Here is a 16,854-nt window from a genome sequence, read left to right on the forward strand (position 1 = left end):
TCACCACAGTTTGTAATTTAAATTCTACTTCCAACTTCACCTTTATACACGCGCGCGCACACACACACATACACACACACACACACACACACACACACACACACACACATATATATATATATATATATATATATTTATATATATATAATATTGTGTGTGTGCGTGTGTATGTATATGTACATATATGTAATATATGTGTGTATGTATGTATGTATGTATGTATATATGTATGTATGTATATGCATGTATGTGTGTATACACATGTATGTAAATATCCTGGGAAACAAACGACACACAACACAAGAGATCTTACCCAGGCGAACGCTAAAAGACTTCTGGAACCTGGAGCCGGAGCTCACTCCGTGCCCTGGATTGCCCTTGGCGTGGGAGGTGGCGGAGGGGAGTGAGAGAGGGATAAAGGTCTGGAATCGGGAAGAGGGGAATGGGGTGGGGGGGGGAAGAGAGAGTGAAGTGACCCCTTTTAGAAGGACTCGGTGAAGCCGGTTGTGATGAGGGTAGACAACTCAAGCTGGTAAGTGAAATCGATAGCCCAACCTGACAAAAAAGAAGGTGAAGGAGATGAAGTGTGAGACACACACACAAACACAGAGCGAGAGAGATGGAGAATATGAAACACATGCATGTACACACATACACACAGACACACACGCACACACACACACACACATACACACACACACACACACACACACACACACATATATACAGGCACACACACACACACAGACAGAGAGAGAGAGAGAAAGAAAGAGGAGAGGCATAGAGAGGGAAACACACACACACACACACAGAGAGAGAGAGAGAGAGAGAGAGATGTGGGGGTATAGACAGAATAAAATATTACTTCATCGAAACTATCGCTTCTGTCTTCGAGGGGACAATATTGCCCCGGAAGAAGGAAGGATCATCAGCAAGATGGTCAAGGAGAGACTGAAAGAGAAGGGCAGTCGCAGAATGGAGACATAGCACAAGTTAAAAGTGATCAGCATTCCCCTCTGAGTGGCGTTGAGATCAATCTCCAGCGATAAAAGAATGCTACGGTGATGCGGCAAATATAGGGAAGGAGAGAGAGGGAGAGAGAGAGAGAGAGAGAAAGAGAAATATTCAAACGATAAATAAATACGTTATGAATTTTTAAGTAGCAAAAGATGCTGTAGTAGTAGTGGTAGTAGTAGTAGTAGTAGTAGTAGTAGTAGTAGTCATAGGGAAGGAAAGAGAGGCAGGAGGAACTTCGAGCACTTTTAGTTCGGCTATCGAATTGTATAAAAAGAAAGATAACAATGGCGCAGGAAGTTGGGGCGTCCAATTGGCTGACAGCACTACCAATCAGGGCAAAGGGAATCACCCTAAACAAAAGAGAATTCACGGATGCCATTGCCTTGAGGTATGGATAGCCATTGAAAAGGCTGTCTAACAGATGTTCCTGTGGTGTACTGTTTACTCCAGACCATGTGGTGATATGCAAGCAGGGTGGATCCATTTGCATGCGACATGATAAGGTGAGGGATCTCACTGCCCAAATGCTTCGGTAGATGTGCAAGGATGTGACTATCGAACTAACATTACTCCCACTAGAAGGGGAGAACTTCAGGTACCGCACATCCAACACATAAGATGAAGCAAGAATGGATGTCAGCGCAAGAGGTTTCTGGACACGGGGACATATGGTTTTCTTTGACATGCGAATATCTGATCCGATGGGCACCTGCTACAACAACCTAACCATTGAGGCATCCCACTCCCGGAACGAGTATGAGAAGATCAGGATGTACGAAGAGCATATACAAAATGTGGACCAGGGCTCATTCACTCCTATAACTGTGAGAATAAACACCTTGTGAGATCGAAACCTTTATTGGTACTACGTTTCGCTTGTTACAGCTTTTTCAAGTACAGACATGACACACACTCTGAGCATATATAAGCCAACAAGGAAGGAACTGGGAGAGGTTATCAGGAAGGGGTGGGTGGTAGGTGGAGGGGGACGGGTGGGACTTGGTGGAGACAAAAGAGGACATTTCGGACAGTTTGTTGAAGTGGACTAAGGGGGACATTTCATACATTTATTTAATGCGGGTAACAGATGGATGATAGGAGGGGCGATGTTAAACATGCCTCTGTTACCCGCATTAAATAAATGTATGAAATGTCCCCCTTAGTCCACTTCAACAAACTGTCCGAAATGTCCTCCTTTGTCTCCACCAAGTCCCACCCGTCCCCCTCCTCCCCCCTCCCCCTCCACCTACCACCCACCCTACCTGATAACCTCTCCCAGTTCCTTCCCTGTTGGCTTATATATGCTCAGAGTGTGTGTCATGTCTGTACTTGAAAAAGCTGTAACAAGCGAAACGTAGTACCAATAAAGGTTTCGATCTCACAAGGTGTTTATTCTCACAGTCTTGTCGTCTTTTGCCATTGTGATTCATCACTCCTATAACCTTTACGACTTCAGGTGGAATGGGTCCTAGAGCAAAAGCATTCTACGCTCGTATGGCAGAGGTGATGGCTGAAAAGAAACAACAACCAAAAAGCAGCATTGTTTCGTGGATGAAATATAGACTGTCATTCTCACTCCTAAGATCAGCCCTCCTATGCCTGAGAGGTACCAGATCCCCATCGCCCAAATCAGCATATGCACAAAACCTACATTTTGAGCAGACGGTGGTTGACAGTAGGATAAATGAACTTCTGTATTAAGATTTATTAAAACTATAAATAAAAGGGTCGTCGACCACAGTCATTGGCGGGAGAGGGGCCAAGGAACCGTGTCTGTGGGAGACAGATCCTGATTGCTTCCACCACACAGTTCCACGAGGATGGAGGTCGTATCTACATAAAAAAGTAGTAGTAATAGTATAGGTAGTAGTAGTAATGCAGGTAGTAGTAGCAGTAGTAGTAGTAGTAGCAGTAGTAGTAGTAGTAGTATGAAACAAACACGAAAGAAAACTAATAAAGTTTCCAAGAATAGGAGGGCTAAGCATCTCAAACCTGTTTAACCTTGTCATCATAGAACATCCAAACAAGATCAACAGAAGCAGACCAACGTGAATGAAATCAGTGAAATTAGAAGAAACATATCAAAGGCCAAGGAGATGAGACAGGAGGAACAGCTTCGCACTTTATTGGATCGGTTATCGAACCATATGAAAAGAAAGATTACAAAGGCGGAGCATGCCGACAGGAGGCCTTTTGATCCATATCTAGGTCGGATGCGAAAATAAAATCATATTAGTAATGAAATAATAAATAAAAACTATAGTAATGCAAATAACAAATAAAATACATAAATAAATGCATAGGTATAGTTAAATAATAAACAAAGAGGTAAATAGTAAATAATAATGAATTGACATATAACTAATAATAAATGGAAATCAGACAGACAAATGATAACAAAACAAAAACAAATAATATAAGATAAATTATAATCATTACAGCTTCTTACTTAGGTATTTATCTAAATGATTCTTAAAGCTTCGAACTGAACTACATTGCACTACCTGTGGATAGTAATGGCACAGGAAGAAAAGGTGTCTACTTAGCTCTCTTGTGCCTACGAGATACCAGGTTCCCATCCCCTAAGTAAACACACATACAGGACCTCATTTTGTTATAGAAAATAGAATAAATGAACATTTGTATAAGACTGATTAAAGGGGGGAAATGTGATGTAATAACACATTTGTAAATATACACTTTAAACCCGCTATCGGAGAAATGATATCAGAAGTACAAGAGAACCGCATATTTCGACTACTATCTGCTGAAGGGGACAACAGATAGTTGTCGAAATATACAGTTCTCTCGTACTTCTGATATTATTTCTCCGATAGTGGGTTTAAAGTGTATAGGCTGATTAAAGTTGAATAATATCCAATATAAAAATGTTGTCGATCATTGGCGAGAGCGGAGCCAACGAACTGTGTCTGAGGGAGATAGATCCTGACTGCTTTCACTACATAGTTCCATAATGATGGAGGTTGTTATCAAAATTAAAAAAGTAGTAGTAGTAATAGTAGTAGTAGTAGAAGTAGTAGTATAGTGGCTGCGGTAGTGATGATAGTAGTATTTTTAGTATTATTTCATATTCCAGATTGTCTGAAGAATAAGAGATAACAAGCAGAGGTCCATTTCTACACAGTGTGGCGCACTTTATACATTTCACTCTGGTTGAAGCCGTGCGTGTTTATTTATCTTGAGGGAATTCTATCGTAGCAAAGGGGTTGGCAGTGAAGCCTAGAAAGCGAGAATTGCCTTGTTATTCATTTCATTTGTTGTCTTGTTTTATTATATCTTGTTTAATTGTATTCTATTTTGTTTTATTCTTTGTTTTATTATTCTAAAACGCAGATAAGAAATGTATATATGTGTGTGCATGTGTAAGTGTGTATGTCTGTATTGATACACACACGCACACACACACACACAGACACACACACACACACACACACACACACACACACACACACACACACACACACACACACACACACACACACACACACACACACACACACACACACACACACATATATATATATATATATATATATATATATATATATGTATATATATATATGATATATATATATGTAATATACATATATATATATATATATATATATATAATATACATATATATTTCTAAACAGAAATGTAGTAGCACATTTGTAAATTACACACAGGAACCCACAGTCGGAGAAAGAATAAACTTCGAATAAAGAAAAATCCTATATTTCGGCTATCAACTGTAGCCCTCTTCAGGAAAGTACATAAGATAGAGAACAGAGGGGACTTATAAACTACAGTAAGAAGATATGTGGACAGTTGACCTCACTCAGGCGCGGGGCAAACTGGGGTGGCGGAGGAGGTGAGGAGAGGGGAGGATGTAGTGTCCGCATCAACTTGGCTACTGCTGCGCGTGAGATAATGTCAGGTGTCCACTGCCCTTTAGAAATATTAATATTAGGGCATTCCTCAATTAATGCTGATTCGACTATTTTCCTCCTGAAACCGCAGTGGGACTTGAACACTAATCTGGCCTTACCCCAGTCGAAAGAATGATTCTTATTTTTGACATGAAGAAATACAGCCGAATTTTCTTGCCCATACCTAATTGACCTTTTATGTTCTGCCAATCTAGTGTTCAGGTCTCTCCCGGTTTGACCCAAGTAAACCAAATCACAATCTTTGCAGGGCAAACAATAAACACCAGGTGACTCAACTTCCTTCGGTTTTTGTTGAACGTTCACAATTTGCTTACGCACGGTGTTAGGATAGTGATAGGCAATAGTGAGACGTTCATGAGGAAACAATTTAGTAGAAGAACTGATGGTATTATTAAATGGAATTTTTAAAATGTCCTTAAAGGAGCGGTGAAAACTTGAGGGGACGGAAGTTTTAAAATGGTTGGCCCTAGCCTTACTGAGAGCTTGATTCAGAAACCAAGGTGGATAAGCCAACTTCTCAAGTTGACATTTGATCACCTCAATCTCATGGTCCAGAAGTTGAGGACTGCAAATCCTGAAAGCCCTCAAGAAAAGGCCAGAGGCAACACTTTTCTCGACATTGTCAGGGTGATTGCTAAAAAAGTGGAGATAACTGCCTGAATGGGTGGGCTTACGGTACACTGTAAAGAATAAATTATCATCAGTTCTTCTTAACAAAATATCCAAGAAAGGGATTTGGTGTCCTTCTTCCCATTCAACTTTAAATTTAAGATTCGGGGTCAATTGGTTCAATTTATCATGAAACACTTCAAATGGGCCCCAACTCATTATCTCACGCGGAGCAGTAGCCAAGTTGATGCGGACACTACATCCTCCCCTCCTCCCTCCTCCGCCACCCCAGTTTGCCCCGCGCCTGAGTGAGGTCAACTGTCCACATCTCTTCTTACTGTAGTTTATAAGTCCCCTCTGTTCTCTATCTTATGTACTTTCCTGAAGAGGGCTACAGTTGATAGCCGAAATATAGGATTTTTCTTTATTCGAAGTTTATTCTTTCTCCGACTGTGGGTTCCTGTGTGTAATACATATATATATATACATATACATATACATATACATATATGTATACATACATATATATATATATATATATATGTATATATGTATATATATGACACACAGGAACCCACAGTCGGAGAAAATAAACTTCGAATAAAGAAGAATCCTATATTTCTGCTATAAACTGTAGCCCTCTTCAGGAAAATACGTATTTTCCTGAAGAGGGCTACAGTTGATAGCCGAAATATAGGATTATTCTTTATTCGAAGTTTATTTTCTCCGACTGTGGGTTCCTGTGTGTCATTTACAAATGTGCTACTACATTTGCTTAGAAAATGTATATATATATATATGTATATATATATGTATATATATATATATATATATATATATATATATATATATATATATATATTCATTGTATATATGGGCAGGAGATTTTCTCTCAAGCATGTTTGGTTAAATTTAATGGCAAGATTATTATTGCAGAGTTTTTTATCTGCCTTTTCTCTTTCTCTGAGAACCTTTTTCCCTTCCACGGGAAGTTGTCTTATAATGTCACCATATGACATTGTTTTGTAAGTTACTTTGGGCATGGCTTTACCAAAGTGAAAAACTGGCCAGAACGCGTTTTCACACTACTTAGTGCTTCATCAGTGGCTAGAGTGTGAATATCTGATTGAATTTTTACGTTTATATACTATTAGTGTAGGTTTGATATTTCATTTTGAGGCTTCTGATTGGCTAGTGGGCTGGACTGGGACTCCCGCACTATTCTACTTCCTCATTGGTCGCCTGTTGTGTGACATCATCAGTATTGTACCTTCTTTCAGGGAGCTTAGATCTCCTTACGCTAGGAAGGGCCTCTAAATCCCTAGTTTGTATATTAAGATCGGGAGATGTTTCTTTAATAAAGAGAGCCTCGAGGATAGGTAGTCTTCTATGGTCTTGATTTGTTGCCAGCACTTCTGTGTTTTCTACTAGTTGTTTTTTTTCTTCTTTTGTGAGCAGAATGATGGTGGTTTTTGGGAGCTCCTGAAGAGAGGTGGTATGATAACCGGCGTGAGAGCTTCATTGTTGTCATGCCAATATAGTTTGAAGGTTGGGATGCACAGTTCCCAAGTTTACAGGTGTACCTATATATGACATGAGTTCTCTGAAGGTCACAATAAGGATATAGAGCGAATCACAAAAAGAACTCTAGACAAATGGTACTTGGACAAAAACCACCAGGACAAAAGCCACCCAGACAAAATCCCACAGGACATTAACGCCAAAAACCTGATTAAAATTTACTATAAGTCCTTCTTCTCCACAGCCTACAAAGAAGATGAAAGGGTTATGCTACAAATTATTAAAAGAAATATTAAACCTAAAGAAGAAAACTCTAAAGTACAACTGATTATATATTATCAAAATAAAAAGACATCCCAACTGCTACTAAAAAAATAATATAAGACAAAGTAAAAGTGACCTTTAGAGAACTCACGAGGTATTTCCTTCTAAAGATGAATGAAAATGTTTGCCAAAATAAAAACCTTAAATTTGGGAGCATTCGAAAGAACGTGGAAATGAGGTAAAGGTTGTATTTCATTGTTGAAACAAATCATTAAAATCGCTTGACGGCAGCCATAGTCAAAGGTTAAAGTGCCATCTGGTACAGAAAGAATTAATCAAGATAGGCTACAGGTCCCTTACTACCGAAGGAGTGTTACGAAGATGAACAGAAAAGGCAAACGGCTGCAAGAATTAAGGGATAAAGTACCGTTCTTTAAGGAAGGAGTCCAATTTATTTTCCTTTCATAATACCAGTCAGAATACATTAAATAAGCTTGCCTATTAGAATATACGTGCCTAAAAGGAAAAATAGATGGAAAGAGGGCAAAAGGTGTACCACGCAGAAATTATTTAGACGGATTAAGGACGTCTGTAAGAGAAGAAATAATAAATTCCATCTTGTTCAGAAGAGCCATGTGTAGAAAAAAATAGAACTCCATGGTGGATAAGGGTCCAAGTCGGTACGGCACTCCGGTCAGGTAAGGTAAACCTAATAGAATACGCTTAATCCATTCAACTCCGATGACAAGATGTCTTGTCATTTGGTCAAATAAAACAAAAAATCATAAAACACCAAAATGTTTGATGAAACACCAGAAAAATATGACGTCAATCCTCGCTTCGCTCGCAGCGAAGCGAGGACTGACGTCATATTTTTCTGGTGTTTGATCAAACATTTTGGTGTTTTATGATTTTTTGTTTTATTTGACCAAATGACAAGACATCTTGTCATCGGAGTTGAATGGGTTAAGTCATAAAGCGCATCAAGATAAATGTAGTTTATAAATTCATATAAGTTATGAGTTATCTACCAATCTACAATAAAAAGAATAATGGTCTCGAAATTGTTATGTGAGAATTCTACAAGATCGTAATCATGTTTTCTTTTACGAAAGAATAATACGAGAATAAGGAAGCTGCGGGGTAAAACGGAGGTGGTTTTCTTATTTCTTTTTCTATTTTTAGGAAAACGAGCAGAGGAAATCTAATTAAAACAAGAGGAAGGTCTGAGCAATGAAGGAATGCGCGTCGAGGTAAAACAGGGGTGAATACGCATTTGTTTATTTAATTATCTCTTTGTTTTAATTCTTTTATCTACTTATGTTATGCATTTATTTATTCATTCTGTACTTTATATATTTATTATGTTTTGTTATGAACTTATATTTTGATTTACTTCTGTTCACTTTGTAATTAGTATCTTTATTTAATGTGACAATACCCAATGTATCAATGAAAAGTTTCCCTATTCGACATCAGGAACGACTAGTGATGCAAAAAAAAGTTTTTTATCGGAGTTTTTTTAAACATGTTTTTAACGGTTTTTTTACACTGCCAAAGTTACACCTGTTTTTATATACTCAAAATTAATATCTGAGCAGCTTTGGCTGCGTAAAAAAAAATAATAAAAAAGTATAAAAAAAAAAATATCCGATTAATTTTTTTTTTTTTTTTTTTTTTTTTTTCATCATTAGGAACGACGCCGCGCCAGTCGACATGGGTCGTGACACTGTAAGTGCGTGCGTGGAAGCTGATCTTCGCCTCATTTTTCGTGCAAAACCTGGTCGATATGGGCGACCCTGGAGAGATGTGCATCTTTTAATTGACAAACATGAAGATAATGAATCCTACCCGTCAGTTCATGCAAAGATACCCTTATAGTCCATGGGCTGAGTAGGCTTAACTCGCACACACACACACACACACACACACACACACACACACACACACACACACACACACACACACACACACACACACACACACACACACACACACACACGCACACACACACACACATACACACACATACACACACACACACACACACACACACACACACACACACACACACCACACACACACACACACACACACACACACACACGCACACACACACACACATACACACACATATCGCTGAAAATATGGGGACTCAATATCACCTGTGAGGTGTTGAAATTGTGTGTGGCTTCAATTTTCACTGCCACCGTTTTGGGGCTTGGAGAAACGTGAGTTGACAAAACTCTGGACTCAATGATCATCTATCTATCTTTATAATACTGATGACCCACTTTCGGAGAAGAATAAGCGAAGATATAGAGATCTGTATATTTCGATCACTTACTGTGATCCTCTTCAGCAGATATGTCTATATGTCTATATATAGAGAGTTTTCCCCCTTATAAGGGAGGTAGCCAAATCAGAGGCACGTACCTATCCCCACCCATTCCACTCCCCTCCACCACCCAATCCACCACCCAACCCACCACCCACTCCACCCCTTCCATCTCAACTCCTCATGGATGAATTGCATTTGAATGATCAAACGATCCATCAAAATGTTTGGCTTGGGCTACTACCAGTTGAGATAATCAATATGCAGATTGTGTCTATAATTAGGTCAATAGAAATCAAAAGGTGAAAAAATTAGTGAATGGCTAAAGTCTGACATATGTGTGTGTAAGTAGCCTCTGTAGCATTAAAATTAAGTAGAGAACAAGCTAGGATCCTAAAATATATCTTAAAGACTTCCCTTTGCAAATCTAACCCACTAATATCAAATTGTTTTCAAAAGGTGAAAAGATTAGTGAATGCCTAAAATCTGACATATATGTGTGTAAGTAGCTCCTGTAGCATTAAAATTGAGTAGAGAACAAGCTAGGATCCTAAAATATATCTTAAAGACCTCCCTTTGCAAATATCAAATTGTTTTCCAAACTAAGGACTCCGTGACGATCAGAAAACTGTCAAATTCTAGAAGTGCAAGAAAAACTGCAATTCTATAAAGATAGAGAGTTAAGTTATCATATATGAAACACGTATGAAAATGAATCACAATAAAACTTACACACACATACCATCAATACCATATGTGGCCACGGAAGATTTCCCCTTTTTGAATCTGAATGATTTGTAAATGAACAATGTTGAATGTATTCTCTCTATGGCCAAGCCCTACATGTAGCTTTAAACCCCTTCAGACTTCTTGTCATAGGCATACCCTATACCATGGAAAATCCCAAATGCCTACAAAGACCACATATTTATTATTGGTTCATTTCATAGAATATACGCCTACTTGAAACTGGTTGGCAAGAAAGTGGACGACTCAGGTTTTGCTGAAATCCTGATTGAATCAGGTTTTATGTCAAGTGACTCCCCCCAAGGAGTAAGCTTTGGGAAGAATTATAGTAGGGCTATGTTTTCTCAGAAGGCCATGGTTGAAGATCTAAACAGGATGATGGTGAGAGAGTTTAGTTTCAAGTGCTGAAAGTAGAGACGGATTATTACAACACAACCTGATAGATGAATTGCTAACAGACAAGGAAATTTTTTTTATAAATTTTTATGTGACGCTACATTATAGATATACGTACAGTAGATGAGTACATTTAATTCCGTATCTAGGTTAGGAAAAAGATTAGAACAATAACATAATTTTAGCTGTTTTACATCGATCACATCTGACTTGTAAAGATAAACAACTTTTTATTGTACGGCGCCTGTCTAAGCATGATGTCCCATTTGTTCCTCACTTTTGACGACCAAAATTATTCTTGATACTCGACCCATTTCTCAGTATATTTGGTAAATAGGCTACTGAGGAGACGCATCTGGAATCTACAATGTTCCTTCAGCTTGGGTCCATCAGTGTTGCCAGATCGTACATTCTTGGGAATTAATGCCCCGTTGATAAAACAAAAGGGGCGATTACTCTGTATAAAAACTTCATAGATACTCAGCATTTTTCAGAGTCCTCATACATCGCGAGGTGGTTTCAGATGTCCTCAATAGTACAATAGTATGTATGCATGCATGTATGTATGTATGGCGTATGTATGTATGTATATGTATGTATGTACGTGTGTATGCATTTATGTATGTATTCATATACAGTAGATACACCGTGCAAAAAAGTGAAAAAAAAAATCCAGCCATAGACAAACCCTCTACTCCCCATTTCCCTCTACACTACACCAGCTTCCCCACTGCCCTACATCAGCTCCCCCTCCCATAAAGTCCGTTTTCATCCACTGAGGTTCTTGACCCACGTCAAATGGTCGCATCCCCGTCCTCCCTTTCTACCTCCATCTCCACCTCCTCCTCTCCCTCCCACCTCCACTGTATGACCTCCCATCCTTCCCGTATGGAACTCGACTCCAATTAAGAAAAGAAAGAGAGAGAAAAAAAGAAGGGGCTATAGCGAAACATTATACGATCAATGATAAGCTGCTCACTCTTATGTGGTGTTTATTATGTGAGACCCAATACCGTTTAACATTTTCAAATACTCTTGAGTTAGGGAGGGAAAGCACACAATATACGAGTATATACGCTGCTTTTATCAATAGGAGACTTCGTTACAGAAAGGTTTCCTTTTGGCGTGCTATTGTTTTGTTCTATGGAGAGTCCCCAGTCGAGGGTACGAATTGCCACAAAAATTGCCACAATTTTTTTTTTTTTTTTTTTTAGATTTTTATACGGTATATGATTTTTGCAACTAGATTATTACTCTACCTTGTTCATTCATTTATACATTTGTTTATATTTCATTTACTTATTTACTTTTTATTTTATTTATTCATAACCCGCTAGCCGAGCGGGTTAGGGTGTCGTTATTTGCGGCGAAGGTCCAGGGGATGGCGGCTCGAACCCTGCCACCGGCGAAGTTGGACAAAAGGGAATGGTTGATTAAATTCCACGCTACAAAGTCCTCTGTGAGGGGCACCGTCCTAGCCTCCCGATAGGAGGGAGTTTGTGACGTTAAAACTCCCCCCAAAAAATAATTCATTCATTTATTTACTTAATACTGTATCTTATCTAATCATTTGTTTATCTATGATATATTTATCTATTCAGTTTTTACTATTATCATTGTTTATACGTTTATATTATTTGATCTATCTATTCTATGTATTAATTCATTTATTCTAAAGGGTCACGAAAACACCACCTGTAGCCAAAATTCTTCATTAGCATTTCTTCATCTTTTTCTTCTTCTTTTTCTTCTTATTTTTCTTCTTCTTCTTCTTCTTCTTCTTCTTCTTCTTCTTCTTCTTCTTCTTCTTCTTCTTCTTCTTCTTCTTCTTCTTCTTCTTCTTCTTCTTCTTCTTCTTCTTCTTCTTCTTCTCCTCCTCCTCCTCCTCCTCCTCCTCCTTCTCCTCCTCCTCCTCCTCCTCCTCCTCCTCCTCCTCCTCCTCCCCCCCTCTTCCTCTTATTATTCTTTTCCTTCTTCTCTTCTCTTCCTTTTTCTTCTTCATCTTTTTTTTCTCTTCTTCCTCCTCCTCTTCTTATTCTTTAACTTCTCCCTTCTCCGTTTCTTTCCTTGATTAAGAGAGCCTCCAAGATCTGGTTTCTTAGGGTCTTGGGCTTATCCGATTATTTCTTGTTGCAGGATGCATCATTCTGCAAATGCAGAAATCATCTACTGCTTAGTTTTTGTGATGCAGAATCCTGAATATAACGAGTGTAGGAATCCACAGTACTCTTGTGTGGAGTGCATAAGAGGACAGTGTCGTAAATAAAAAAAAAAAATTATTCTTTTTTTTTTTTTAAGTTTTCTGATTCTTAAATATGAAATCACGAAAGCCATGATGCCCTGTGAGGCTCATATGATTTCTGACGATTTACTTGACAATTTGTTCTTTGATTTTACATTTTGTCGTCTTGTGCGACTAGAATGGTTGTATCCGCTGCCCAGTTACATCGAGTCTGTCTAGCGTTTAATTACATTACTTTATCATCTTATTTCTTACGACACACTAGTGGTCTGCCTTTCTTTCACACACTTTTTGTTTTTAGGAGAATCCTATTACCAAGTTCTCACGCAAGTCAAAAGCAAATTGAAACCTATTCGCCTTGACAAATGTTAACAAGACTGAAAACTTTAATGAAAGAAGTTGGTCACATCTAGAAAACCTTCGGGTAAGTAAACGAGTCTCCTGAATCCGTTAAAGAAGATCCTCACAGTCTTTTGGACTCCGTGTTCCTTAACCAGGAGTCCGCAGAAACCTCCCAAGGGGTCCGCAGAAACCCAAGGGGTCCGCAGAAACCTACCAAGGGGTCCACAGAAACCTACCAAGAGGTCCGCAGAAACCTACCAAGGGGTCCGCAGAAACCTACCAAGGGCTTCACAGAAACCTACCAAGGGGTCCGCAGAAACCTACCAAGAGGTCCACAGAAACCTACAAAGGGGTCCACAGAAACCTACCAAGGGGTTCGCAGAAACCTGCCAAAGGGTCCGCAGAAACCTACCAAGAGGTCCGCAGAAACCTACCAAGAGGTCCGCAGAAACCTAAGGGGTCCGCAGAAACCTACCAAGAGGTCCGCAGAAACCTACCAAGAGGTCCGCAGAAACCTACCAAGAGGTCCGCAGAAACCTACCAAGAGGTCCGCAGAAACCTACCAAGAGGTCCGCAGAAACCTACCAAGAGGTCCGCAGAAACCTACCAAGAGGTCCACAGAAACCTAAGAGGTCCGTAGGATGTGGAAACCAACATGTTACAGTTAATCTTAGCATGGATTAGTTGTTTATAATTCAAGGCTTACTGACTAATGGGGAGTAGGAGCGAGTTGGTCGATATCGTTACTAAGGAAGATATTACAAAAGTGGAACAAACTACGCAACAGTTATCAAATAATGTATAACAAAATGGTCTAGTTGTAGTTCTGTCAACGTACTCATCAAATATAAGGTGGGGGTGAGGAGCCTACGCCATGAGGCGCTGAGTAGTTGCGTCCGAGGCCGTCACCTTTGCCCTATGTGCTTGGTTTGTTAGAGCAAGTAGTAGTCACTGCTGGGAATCGGAGATGAGTGCGGGATTCGAACCCACAACTAAGCGAATGTGAGAACAGCACGCTTTCCATTACATCACGAACGCACTAAACAAATAGAAAAATGAATAAATTTTGAGATCCAGAAATCTTCTTATCTCAAGGTTCTTGTAAGCAGCTAGTATGAATACAATTATTCGTTTGTTTTTGCTTCAGCTTTTATCAGAATCCTGAGACAACATTATTTGAGAAAAGAACATCCACTACAATTGCAAATGCGATGCTATCTACGATTTAGCAAATACTCCCTCCAGCAGAGACGAGATACTTACTTCTCTTGAAGATATCTTAATCAGAGAATCAAGTTCCTTCTCTTTATTTAAGGCATGGAGGATCCCATGACTCGTTTCAAGGACACTTTTCGTCACTCGAAGGCTCCACTTCCAGACGTGCCCTCTCAACATTTCCCCGTTCTTCTTCAACCGGATGGACAAGTGGCCTTCAAGGTTACAAAGATCTTTATTTATAGTTTCTCGACATTTTTCTGGAGCTCGCTGTCACTTTGTGTCGAGGCAAAAGAAGGAAGTGTCTACTCATTCCTAACCTTCTTGTTTCTTGTTTCCTTTGAAATCAACTTTATAAGAATTAGAATAGTTTAGAAATTAAACACATTTAGTTATATTAGATATAGAATATTTTTAATACACATTTACTCGCTTCAGCCATTCTAAGAAACCAAAGCGTAATTGTTGATAAATGAATATTATATGTGAAGGGTCATTGTATGTTGAGCCCGATGCGAGCTTGCTGCGATGGTTCTCGGCAGGCCTGGCCAAGCGGGAAAGCGACCCAACATCGGTCAAGGAAACCCAGAGGCTTGCCTACTACATATATATATATATATATATATATATATATATATATATATATATATATATATATATATATATATATATATATATATATATGTTTCCCTAGATAGTCATCTGCTATATTAGACACCGGGACAATGTGTGATCCTAACCAGAGGAGTATTGCATTTATCTAGATCTCTCCCCTTCTCTAGTTTCTATTCATAGTGAACGCTATTCCTCTTAAAAAGATGAAGGTTTCATGAGTGATAATTTTTCTCAGAAAGTACAAGAGGGTGCCCGTTAATATGTCCATAATCTATTTATACGAAACAAAGTGGAGGGAAATTTAATGAGTGTTTTTGTGTTTTCGTCGTGTTTAATTCAGGATAGAGCTGAAAAAATGAGATTTGGGAAGAAACAAAGGAAAGGAGGAAGACAGGAAGAAAGGGAAGGAAGAAGGGGAGAAGAAAGAAAATGGAAGAGAACAAAAAGAAAAAATAGGAATAAGAGAGACAAGGAGGGAATAAAGGAGGAAGATAGAAAGAAGGAAGAAAGGAGCTGGAAGAAAGGATGGAGGGAAGGAGGAAGGAGAGAGCAAGGAAGGAAAGAAGGAAGAAGGAAAGAGGGAAGAAGAGAGAAGGTAAGTTGAGAAACAGAGAGCAGGAAAGAGAGAAGAAAGGAGGTTTGCAAGGAAAAAGGTAAAGAAAGAAGGAAAGACGGTAGGAGAGAATGAATGAATGAAGAAAGGAAGGAAGGAGGTAAGTCAGGAAAGAGGGAAGGAGGGAAAGAAAGAAGGAAGGAGGTAAGGAAAAGAGGAAGGAGACAGGAAAGGAAGAAAGAGAAGAAAAGAAAATGGAAAGGAAGGATCAACTACAAGAGGGAGAAAGAAAACGGCAGAGAAAGAAAATGGGAAGGAAGGAAGGAAGGAAGAAAAGAAAGTTAGAAAGAAAGGAAAGAAAGAATGGAGGGAGGAATAAAAGGAAGAGAAAGGAGGGAAGGAAGGAGAGAAGAATTCAAAGAAGGTGGAAAGAGAAGGACGAAAGATATGACGAAGTAAAGGTTTTCGTGAGGCTTTAGCTGATTTAGTAGATTACAATCAAACCCTCTAATTATCGGAAAAAGCCTAAGCTTTCGATCAGGTTGTTATACTCTTAGGCCCTAAACAGATTCTGTGACAGTCGGGAGGTGTCCAGGGCTCCTGGCTCGTTCTGTGAAATCACAGGCTTACGAGTCATTTCCTCTTGCACTTGTCCTACTCCGCGATGATCTAGTAATTGTTTCAGTCAAAGTGGTTTTCGAGTCTACATGAGCTTAGGTTCACGAGAGGAATTGAAAATTATGTATTCAAATATGCATCCACCTTCGCTCGCTCGCGCGAGCGCACACACACACACACACACACACACACACACACACACACCTCGTGGGGCTTTGGTTAGCGTTCTCGCCTGCCACTACGGCGGTCCGGGTTCGAATCCCGCCCAGGGCTGAAATAATTTCAGTATCGCTGCGCTGCGGGGTGATATTCTAGCTTTCGTGGGTGGAAAGTTGGGTGTGTGTGTGCGTGTAAAGTTACAGTATTACCCATAGATTGGTCATACGAGCTTTGAGCTCTCATCCGAGAAGTTAATAACTGTCGA

Source organism: Oratosquilla oratoria, chromosome 11 (genome assembly GCF_046742065.1).
Source record: "Oratosquilla oratoria isolate Oo_2021 chromosome 11, ASM4674206v1, whole genome shotgun sequence".
Taxonomy (NCBI): Eukaryota; Metazoa; Arthropoda; class Malacostraca; order Stomatopoda; family Squillidae; genus Oratosquilla; species Oratosquilla oratoria.